This window comes from Trachypithecus francoisi, unplaced genomic scaffold (assembly GCF_009764315.1).
Source record: "Trachypithecus francoisi isolate TF-2019V2 unplaced genomic scaffold, Tfra_2.0 Lachesis_group20, whole genome shotgun sequence".
Classification (NCBI taxonomy): Eukaryota; Metazoa; Chordata; class Mammalia; order Primates; family Cercopithecidae; genus Trachypithecus; species Trachypithecus francoisi.
Window position 1 is genome coordinate 71,833,465 of NW_022681466.1, and position 10,746 is coordinate 71,844,210.

Below are 10,746 nucleotides of genomic sequence, written 5' to 3' on the forward strand. Positions count from 1 at the left end.
AGCCTGGCCAACGTGGTGAAATCCTGTCTCTACTGAAAACACAAAATAAGCCAGGCGTGGTGGTGGGCACCTGTAACCCCAGCTACTTGGGAGGCTGAGGCAGGAGAATCGCCTGAACCCAGGACGCAGAGGCTGCAGTGAGCCAAGATCATGCCATTGCACTCCAGCCTGGGCAGCGGAGCAAGACTCTCTAAAAAAATAATAATAAAGTAAAAGGAGCACCCATGGATGAAAGCAGCAGCTAACAGCTCTGTGATTCAGCCAAACCTAGATATTGTGCCCATTCCTTCCCTTCAGTCCATTTTCTCTAGCCCCTTTAAAAACCAAAAAACAAGCAACTTTGAAGTCACTTTGGGTTTAAAATAAATAGTGATAATTGGTATAATCAATAAAGAGTTCAATCTGCTCTTACTATGGGGACTTCTCTGAAAGCTGGCTTAGCGGTGCCTCGGCCAGAGAACATCCTGTGTGGACTCTAACAGTGAAACAGGAGGCGTAGTGGACAAGATGTTCTGATCTCCAAACCCAGCTCAGGGATTGAAGCTTAACTTAACCGCCACTCCTTCCTCTCTCAAAGAACAAAGAGCCAGTACCCAGGACTCTGCCTATCCCCAAGAAGGGGTGCCTGATTTCTTATGTCTAGGGTGGCTCCTCCATGCAGATGAGACAGGACTGAGAGCAGACAAGCCGAGACCAGCATGACCAACACAGGGCACGCAGGGCAGGTCCGAGGCTGCTGCCTGATGCAGGGTACGGTACCAACCCTTCCTGAATTGCCTTTGGATAAGGAGACCCGGTTCCCTGTTGACAATGCCAGGAGAAATGCCGCAAGTGCACAGCTGGAAATGGGATTCCTTCCCCAGGAAGAGCACTCGGAACAACCTGCCACAACCTGCCTGCTTGAGGGTGACAGCAAGTGTCTCACACTTTTTGCCAACTCCAAGTCAGATCCCTAAAAATAAAATAGAGCTGCACTGGGCCATTGAAGCAAAAGCCTTAGAAACATGGACTCGTGAAATGGTGGCCTACATGACGGGTTCGATTACATTTTATATATTAAATAAAAATTCCCAGTTTAGGATTCATCAGAATAGCCTCTTGGACCCTCGAAGTTCTACACCTTTGGAAGATACAAATTTCCTTAAAATAAAGGGATTTTGTGTGTGTGTGTAAATAGCTTTCATTTTCTCCATCTGGAAGTGATTTCTCCCTGCATGTCGGAGCACAAAATACTGCCATTAATTAGAGCATTACTGGATGTCATTTGCTAGAATGTATTTCCTTACTGCTAACAGAAAACAGAACAGACTCTAGGAAAGAGTTAGCAGGCACGTGACCTTGGCCCCTCCCAGTGGCTGCCCTCCCTTCCCTGACAGTCTAAGGAAGCGACGTGTGGGAGCAGAATGTGGCCGCCCGAGCCCAGTCCTGGCATGTCCAGTTGCAGTAGAGTCTCTGTCCTGTGTAAAGTGTTTCGCTTCTGACTTGGAACCCTTCTTGCCCTGTGAATTTCTATCCTGTGAACATTCCCTTCTCTGTCCTTGCCGTTCCCCTCACAGCCTGCTCTTCCAGTGACTGCCAAGTGATTTCTCTCCTGCACGCGTGAGTCCATCCTGTTTCCTTAGTAGCTGGATGGACGTTTTGCCATGAAAACTATTTGGGAAGTCCTGTGTCCTTTCAACAGTGGAAAGCTGGCTGCGGCCCTTCCATTAGGCTCCAGGATCATTACCTCGTTTCCATTCTTCCTTTTCAACAGCTCCCCATTTTACTAGGGAAGCCAAGGGATCAACCTAATGAGAAAAGAACCTTCCCTGTAGCCCACCTGGAAGGGCATTGCCTGCCAGCTCCTTCCTTCTCACCTGCGTGAACAGGAGGGAAGAGGTGGCAATCCGTGGGACATGAAGGACGTGTCCACTTGAAATGAAAGGAGCCTGGGATTGAAAGCGTCCACAGAAGACCTGATCTGCAGGGCCTTGATCTGGACCTGGCACTTTGACACTGGGCAAGTCACCGATCCCCTGAGCATCTGTTTTCAATATTGGTGAGAGGGGATTATAATGAATGTTGGCTGTGAAGGTCACACAAGACCGGGCTATATGCACTTGCTCTGCAAAAGCCATAAGGCAGTGTGAAGTGTGTTCGTGATCACCTGCGGGCAGGAGCCTGTGGCTGTCTTGCCTGGACTGGTTTTTTAAAACATGGCTGAGTGGTGACAAATCCTGCGGCCACGTGCAGACTGCATCCGCGGCGAGCTCAGCATATCTGGTCTTTGCCTTTTTAGGTCATGGCTGTGATTTCCAGCCTACACGAGAGTTTTAAAAGGCTGAGCAGTATCCCCTTCCCCTGGCATCTGCTGCTTCCGTAGCATTTAGGAATAAACCTGCAGACACTGAGAAGAGAGCTTCCTCCCTCCTGGGGCTGGTGGCGAGGCTGCCTGTTGTGGAAAATAGGGCACATCTCCTGTGAATGCGAACTGCAAGGGTTGCCAGAGGCTCCCTTCCAAAAATCTTCCTTAGGTGTCTGGGGACTACAGAGCAGACTCTTCTCCCGACAGGGACAAAAATTCTTGCCTGCCTTTGTTTCTTTTTCTTTTTTGTCCTTTTACTTATTCTTGATTTTTTTTTCTTTCTTTCTTTTTTTTTTTTTTGCTATGATGCCCAAAAAACGAAGCAAGATTAACTTGGGACAGGCAGTTCTAACTGGGAACCCTGAGCTTGCAGGCTTCCCAGTTTGGATTAGTTTCCAATTGTGTTTCAAAGATGTTTAGACTTTTCCCAAGGCCAGCCTAATCCTTGTAATCAGCCCAAAAGTTCCTCTCTGGCTCTGTCTGTCCCCTTTGAGGGTGTTGGCTCAGAGAACCTGGGGCGATATGAGATGTTAAAATAAAAATAATGTCCAACGTCTCGCCCCCGGGAGTGCTGCTCACTTCATCCCAGGGCTCCGGGAGCTTCTGCTCAGTCATCAAATGGAATTTGCACAATTGTATTCCTCCTGTTTGGGGTAATTTTTCAACAAGTGAGAAATTAAGAACAGCTTCTCAACAAACTTCCCTCTACTTCCAGGGCCAAGAAAAGTATTTGCAGAGTGGGCTGCAGCTTTCAGGGGTCTCAGGTCTGGTGGCAAGAAACCCCAGCTCCCTTCATGTGTTTGCTCTGTGCTGATGGAAAAGGAAGGTGTTTCTCTGCTGCCAAAGAGACTCCATTCCACAGGGTTCTTCACAAAATCAAGCACTGTGACGGACCGATGGGAGCAGCCATTGGAGGGCTTTAGAAGACAAATGGAAAACATATCAAATGCTGTATAAAGAAAACATCAGTTTACACACACACAGCCCCCCACAGCCTCATACCCACACCCAATATCAAATACTGTATAAACATCAGTTTACACACACACAGCCCCTCACAGCCTCATACCCACACCCAACATCAAATACTGTATAAACATCAGTTTACACACACACAGCCCCTCACAGCCTCATACCCACACCCAACATCAAATACTGTATAAACATCAGTTTACACACACACAGCCCCTCACAGCCTCATATGCGCAGCCAATATCAAATACTATATAAACATCAGTTTACACACAGCCCCTCACAGCCTCATACCCACACCCAATATCAAATACTATATAAACATCAGTTTACACACAGCCCCTCACAGCCTCATATGCACAGCCAATATGAAATACTGTATAAACATCAGTTTACACACACAGCCCCTCACAGCCTCATAGCCACACCCAACATCAAATACTATATAAACATCAGTTTACACACACACAGCCCCTCACAGCCTCATACCCATGCCTCTCACATGCTTGCACTGCCCTAAAGGATCCAGAGCATTGGCTCAGCAGCTGGCTAGCTCAGAGGTCAGAGGAGGGTGCTGAGGGGAGTGGAGGTCAGTTGGGGTAGCCCTGGGCCCTGGCTGCACAGTCCAGCTGCCGTGTGGCCTGCCTGTATTACCTTTGGTCATGAGAGGGTCTGGGTGATTCAGGGCTATCTGTACATGTTGGTGGGGTGGGAAGGAAAAGGTAACTGCGTATTTACTGTGTTCTGGATGCGTTATCACATCTCATTGGATCAAATTCCTGCTAAGTTTAACTCCGTTTACCGGATGGGACTTGGAGTCTCAGAGAGGGTAAGTGACAGGCCCAAGGATATGTGGCTAGTAAGGGGGCGTGCCAGGATTCGATGTGTGACTAGTCGGGGGTGAGCCAGGATTTGATGTGTGACTAGTGAGGGGTGAGCCAGGATTCGATGTGTGACTAGTCGGGGGTGAGCCAGGATTTGATGTGTGACTAGTGAGGGGTGAGCCAGGATTTGATGTGTGGCTAGTGAGGGGTGAGCCAGGATTTGATATGTGGCTAGTGAGGGGTGAGCCAGGATTTGATGTGTGCTGTGAGGGTGGCCAGGGTGATGTGTGACTAGTGAGGGTGAGCCAGGATTCGATGTGTGGACTAGTGAGGGGTGAGCCAGGATTCGATGTGGACTAGTGAGGGGTGAGCCAGGATTATGTGTGACTAGTGAGGGGTGAGCCAGGATTTGATGTGGACTAGTGAGGGTGAGCCAGGATTTGATGTGTGACTAGTGAGGGGTGAGCCAGGATTTGATGGTGGAGTGAGGGATGAGCCAGGATTTGATGTGTGACTAGTGACGGGTGAGCCAGGATTTGATATGTGACTAGTGAGGGGTGAGCCAGGGTTGATGTGTGACTAGTGAGGGTGAGCCAGGATGATGTGTGACTAGTGAGGGTGAGCCAGGATTGATACGTGACTGTCGGGGTGAGCCAGGATTTGATGTGTGGCTAGTGAGGGGTGAGCCAGGATTTGATGTGTGGCTAGTGAGGGGTGAGCCAGGGTTTGATGTGTGACTAGTGAGGGGTGAGCCAGGATTCGATGTGTGGCTAGTGAGGGGTGAGCCAGGATTCGATGTGTGGCTAGTGAGGGGTGAGCCAGGATTCGATGTGTGGCTAGTGAGGGGTGAGCCAGGATTTGATGTGTGGCTAGTGAGGGGTGAGCCAGGATTTGATGTGTGACTAGTGAGGGGTGAGCCAGGATTTGATGTGTGACTAGTGAGGGGTGAGCCAGGATTTGATGTGTGACTAGTGAGGGTGAGCCAGGATTTGATGTGTGGCTAGTGAGGGATGAGCCAGGATTTGATATGTGACTAGTGACGGGTGAGCCAGGATTTGATATGTGACTAGTGAGGGGTGAGCCAGGGTTTGATGTGTGACTAGTGAGGGGTGAGCCAGGATTTGATATGTGGCTAGTGAGGGGTGAGCCACGATTTGATGTGTGACTAGTGAGGGGTGAGCCAGGATTTGATATGTGGCTAGTGAGGGATGAGCCAGGATTTGATATGTGGCTAGTGAGGGGTGAGCCAGGATTTGATATGTGGCTAGTGAGGGGTGAGCCAGGATTTGATATGTGGCTAGTGAGGGGTGAGCCAGGATTTGATATGTGACTAGTGAGGGGTGAGCCAGGATTTGATATGTGGCTAGTGAGGGGTGAGCCAGGGTTTGATATGTGACTAGTAAGGGGGTGAGCCACGATTTGATGTGTGAGGGGTGAGCCAGGATTTGATATGTGACTAGTGAGGGGTAGGCCAGGATTTGATATGTGGCTAGTGAGGAGCGAGCTGGGATTCGATATGTGAGTAGCGAGGGATGAGCCAGGATTTGATATGTGAGTAGCGAGGGATGAGCCAGGATTTGATATGTGACTAGCGAGGGATGAGCCAGGATTTGATGTGTGACTAGTGAGGGATGAGCCAGGATTTGATGTGTGACTAGTGAAGGATGAGCCAGGATTTGATGTGTGACTAGTGAAGGATGAGCCAGGATTGGATGTGTGACTAGTGAGGGGTGAGCCAGGATTTGATATGTGACTAGTGAGGAGTGAGCCAGGATTTGATATGTGACTAGTGAGGAGTGAGCCAGGATTTGATATGTGACTAGTGAGGGGTGAGCCAGGATTTGATATGTGACTAGTGAGCGATGAGCCAGGATTTGGTTCAAGTCTTCATTCCAACATCCGTGCCCTTTGTACTACACCAGCAGTTTTCAAATTTATCGGACAAAATTTTACAGTGGATTGCCACTATACAAAACAGATGAAAGTATTCTATGAATATATGAGTTTAAATATTTTTCACAGGAAATCAGTAAAAGCATTAAAATTATTGCAGTAAATAGGAAGCATTTTAAACCAAGGTTATGGATGAAAATGTGTATGTATCAACCCAGTTTACTTCTGGGTTTTGCTTTGGTTGCACAGAATGGAGAAATCTTGATTTAATCCAGCTAAGAATTTGCAAATAGTATCCATTTTGTTTTGTTTTAAACAGCTCTTCTTCGAGTGGTAGAGGCTCTTCAGTTAAACAGAAGTGGCAAGAGACTCTTTGTCTCCTGAGTCTTCATGGCGGTGAGCGGCCCTTGGAGTAAGAGGTTAACACAAGCAAGGGCCTCCGACATCTTACATTTGCCCCCAGAAGACATTTGAGGATGTGTTGCGTTATTACCATTTTTTTTTTTTTTTTTTTTTTTTTGAGACGGAGTCTCGCTCTGTCGCCCAGGCTGGAGTGCAGTGGCCGGATCTCGGCTCACTGCAAGCTCCATTTCCCGGGTTCCCGCCATTCTCCTGCCTCAGCCCCCTGAGTAGCTGGGACTACAGGCGCCGCCACCTCGCCCGGCTAGTTTTTTTTCTTTTTTTTTTTTTTAGTAGAGACGGGGTTTCACCGTGTTAGCCAGGACGGTCTCGATCTCCTGACCTCGTGATCCGCCCGTCTCGGCCTCCCAAAGTGCTGGGATTACAGGCTTGAGCCACCGCGCCCGGCCGCGTTATTACCATTTTTAATGTTTAGTTTTTAGAACTAAAACTAAATGCATTTTAAAAGTGAAGTTAGGGCCGGGCGCGGTGGCTCACGCCTGTAATCCCAGCGCTTTGGGAGGCCGAGACAGGTGGGTCAGGAGATCGAGACCATCCTGGCTAACACAGTGAAACCCCGTCTCTACTAAAAATACAAAAACTAGCCGGGCGAGGTGGCGGGCGCCTGTAGTCCCAGCTACTCGGGAGGCGGAGGCAGGAGAATGGCGTAAACCCGGGAGGCGGAGCTTGCAGTGAGCTGAGATCCGGCCACTGCACTCCAGCCTGGGCGACAGAGCGAGACTCCGTCTCAAAAAACAAACAAACAAAAAGGGAAGTTAGAATAAAACCTCTGTAGAGGTTCTCACGCCACCAAAACATCACTGAAGATTTCCAGGTTTCCCCAGGTGTGGGTTTGGAAGCTGCTGCCCTCCTTGACACATGTCACTCTTGTTTTTCTGGATGAGATGGGAGGGGAGGCTTGGCACCGTCACTAGCACGGGAAAGGGCACGGTTTGACTTGAGGTAGCCGCCCATTCAACAATAGCACCCAAACTCTCTTCCAGATTCTGTGCAAATTCAGGTTGAGCATCCCTAACCCGAGATGCTCGGCCCGGGAGTGTCTTGGAGTTCAGCTGTTTTTGGATTTGGGAATGTGTGTGTTATAGACGCACCAGTTCGGCATCCCTAATCGGAAAATCCCCAACCCAGATGGCTTCGATGAGCACTTCCTCTGGGTGTCGTGTCGGCACGCGAAGTGTTTCGGATTTTGGAGCATTTTGAATTTCGGACGCTCGACCCCTAAGGCTGGGGGGGGCACAGTTGAGCTGAGGCGTTGTGGCCTTTGGAAATAACACCTGAGAACCCTCTGAGTAACCCCTGGTGCAAGGCAGACACGCTCTAAGAACAAAGCGGTGTCACCGGGATGGAGAAGGGGCTTGGTCAGAGTGAGGTGGGCGATCAGAAGAACCTGATCCTTCCAGAAGCCCCAAATCTTGTGCTAGAGACATGGCATGACCGCGTTTGCAACGCTTCCCGACCTTTGCAGCCAGAAGTGACGACAGGAGTAACTCCTGTTGCCTCAACAGAAGAGGCTGCTGGGGCGGGAAGTGACGGGCCTGGGGACACCTCCCTCCGTCCACAGCCCCAAGGCTAAGGGGATGAGTATCTGGTCATTTGCTGGATACCTTTGCAGTGGCCCCAACTCTCCGGTTGGGAAACTCGGAATTGGGGCATGAAGGTTGGAATTAGAGCGTCCGGGTTGGGGGGCGTGTTTGGTTCCGTGTCGGGAACTCTGTCAGAGTCCCTCCGTTTGTACATGGGATGCTGAGATCGCAAGAGTTTCGATCACTGGCTCACTCCCCGCCATAGAAGAGAAGTGGCAAAGGCCGGGCGCGGTGGCTCAAGCCTGTAATCCCAGCACTTTGGGAGGCCGAGACGGGCGGATCACGAGGTCAGGAGATCGAGACCATCCTGGCTAACACGGTGAAACCCCGTCTCTACTAAAAATACAAAAACTAGCTGGGCGAGGTGGCGGGCGCCTGTAGTCCCAGCTACTCGGGAGGCTGAGGCAGGAGAATGGCGTAAACCCGGGAGGCGGAGCTTGCAGTGAGCTGAGATCCGGCCACTGCACTCCAGCCTGGGCGACAGAGCGAGACTCCGTCTCAGAAAAAAAAAAAAAAAGAGAAGTGGCAAAAACTAAACCACTGGTGTACAAGCCGCTCTCCATACCACCCCGCTCTCCTAGCTGTCCGGTCCTGGGGTGTGTCCTTTGCCCCACCCAGTTCCTCAGAGACTGTCCCCTTTCACCCTCTGCTTGCAGAAGTGAGCACGGGTCCCCCTGCTTTTCCTGATCCCACTCCCCCCACAGCCCGTCGGTTTTCTTAGTGCGTCAAGGGAGTCCACAGCCCCCATCCACACATGCATTCCCGCCGAGCAAGCCAGCTTCCATCTCAACCTCTGTCCTGACCCCTCTTTCAAAGGTCACTGGTGCCATTCTAGCCCGGCTCACATCCGTCCTGACCCTTATGTTGAAGGTCGCCGGTGGTCTTCCAGCTCCGCTCACCTGTCCTGACCCTGCTCTCGAAGGTCACTGGTGCCCTTCTAGAAAGTCAGCTTCCATCTCAACCTCTGTCCTGACCCTCATATTGAAGGTCACCGGTGCTCTTCCAGCCCGGCTCACATTCTTCACCTGCAGATGGTTCCCGACTTACGATGGCCCTGCTTAACGAGTTTTCGACTTTACGATGGTGCGAAAGTGATTTGTGACCAGTACAAACCCTACCCAGAGCACCTGTACAGCCACTGTTTTCACCTTCAGTGGAAACAGATGCATAAGATGAATCACATGAGACAGTCAACACTATTATAAAATAGGCCTCGTGTTACAGGATGTTGCCGAACTGCGGGATACTGTGACTGTTCTGAGCATGTGTAAGATAGGCTAAGCTATGACATTGGGCAGGTTAGGTGTATTAAATGCATTTTTGACTTAACATGTCTAACTTACAGTGGGTTTATTGGGATGTAACATTCATCAGTGGAGGGGCATCTGTGTGTGAGTCCCCCTTCCCCCAGGATTCTCCCTTAACTGTGTGAGTCCCCTTGTCCCTGGAATTCTCTCTTAACTGTATGAGTCCCCCTCTCCCCGGAATCCTCCCTTACTGCGTGAGTCCCCCTCTCCCCGGAATCCTCCCTAACTGGGTGAGTCCCCCTCTCCCCGGAATCCTCCCTTAACTGGGTGAGTCCCCCTCTCCCCGGAATCCTCCCTTAACCGGGTGAATCCCCCTCCCCCCAGGATTCTCCCTTAACTGCGTGAGTCCCCCTCTCCCCGGAATCATCCCTGAACTCCTTTGACACTTTGTTGCTTTACTGGCTCCGGGACTTGTTAGTCTTGTTCCCCAGCTCTCCTCTCCTTCTGAGCCTTGACAGCGGCCAGGCCTTGAGGTCTTAGGCCCCCTGTTTTCATGCCAGGCTCCTGAGGACTTACCTGCCATCCCAGGTGCAAACACCAGCTACACCTCAGCTCCCCGCGATTTTCAGTTCCTGTCCTCTAGCCCACTCCCATCATTAGCTTATATGCACCATCTCGAGGTAAGTTCCGCCCAATTCCTGAATCCCCCATTTTTCTCTTTCTTTTCTTTTCTTTTCTTTTCTTTTCTTTCTCTTGTTTTTGAGACAGAGTCTTATTCTGTTGCCCAGTCTTGTCTTGAACTCTTGGGCTCAAGTGATCCTCCCACCTCAGCCTCCCACTGCCCCCGGCTGAATTCCCCATTTCTAAATGGCTCCACCTTCCTTTCCTAGGGCCTCAGTCTCAACACCTTAGTCACCCCTAACAACTCTCATTGTCAGCCAATATGGTTAGTTTATCATAAACTTTTTTTCTTAATGATTACACAGACAACAGTCACAGAAATCAAAAGAAAATCTTGCCCCAACGAATCAAGAATGGAAGTCCCAGGAAGCCCACACAGGCGGGTCTCGGTGTGCGGAAGCCACTCTCCCTGGGCTCTGGGCTGGGCCTGCTGCACGCCTCTTTCCTTAGGTTTCTCAGAAGGTGCTAAGGAGCCTGGCTCCAGTGGGTGACTTCTCAAAACCGATGACACTGATGGCTCAGTGGTCTGTGCCACTATTTACCCTATAATATTGCAATAGCAACACTCATTTTTAGAGTACAATGGGCCGGGCGTGGTGGCTCACACCTCTAATCCCAGCACTTTGGGAGGCCGAGGTGGGAGAATCACGAGGTCGGGAGTTCGAAACCAGCCTGGCCAACATGGTGAACGCCCATCTCTCCTAAAGATAACAAAAAATTAGCCAAGCATTGTGGTACACACCTGTAATCCCAGCTGCTTGGGAGGCTGAGGCAGGAGAATT

General features: G+C 50.4%; 1 pseudogene across 1 annotated transcript; it reads left to right on the plus strand.

Moving 5' to 3' along the window:
- LOC117067974 lies at positions 1-4,422 on the plus strand (annotated as a pseudogene). The gene is made up of 4 exons (XR_004430911.1): positions 1-2,038; positions 3,060-3,327; positions 3,396-3,440; positions 3,697-4,422. The product of XR_004430911.1 is annotated as an uncharacterized LOC117067974 (transcript).
- The last annotated feature ends 6,324 nt before the right edge of the window (positions 4,423-10,746 follow it).